This window comes from Beta vulgaris, chromosome 7 (genome assembly GCF_026745355.1).
Source record: "Beta vulgaris subsp. vulgaris cultivar EL10 chromosome 7, EL10.2, whole genome shotgun sequence".
Taxonomy (NCBI): Eukaryota; Viridiplantae; Streptophyta; class Magnoliopsida; order Caryophyllales; family Amaranthaceae; genus Beta; species Beta vulgaris.
Window position 1 is genome coordinate 3,567,808 of NC_079208.1, and position 463 is coordinate 3,568,270.

Consider the following 463-nt stretch of genomic DNA (forward strand, 5'->3'; position numbering starts at 1 on the left):
AGAAATTTCACAAAGAACAACTGAGGAAGAGCCATGACTTCCAGTTCAAACATTTCTTCGGTTGTTTAGATCTGATTTTGTTGATTTTTAGGTTCAATTTTTTATCTTAGTTTTGTATTTTTTAGATCTGAAAAGAACAAAATTGAAGAAGAATAATATTTATTTTCGTTTAATTTTTAGATTCAATTTAGTTTTATTTTTGTTGAATTTTTAGGTTCAATTTCGTTTTTTTTTCGTTCAATTTTAATGTTCAATTTCGTGTTATTTCTTTCTGTTTTTAGATCTGATTTTGTTTTATTTTCGTTCATGTGTTTGTTTTGACATTTTGTATTTCATCCATGTTGGATGCAACCATGTTGTAATTCTGGTTGGTGTTTTATTTGCGTTCATGTGAGTTTGTCTCTGGTTGTTAATGGTGAATAAATTTTGTTTTTTTTTTTTTTGAAAAATGGGCTATTTGCGT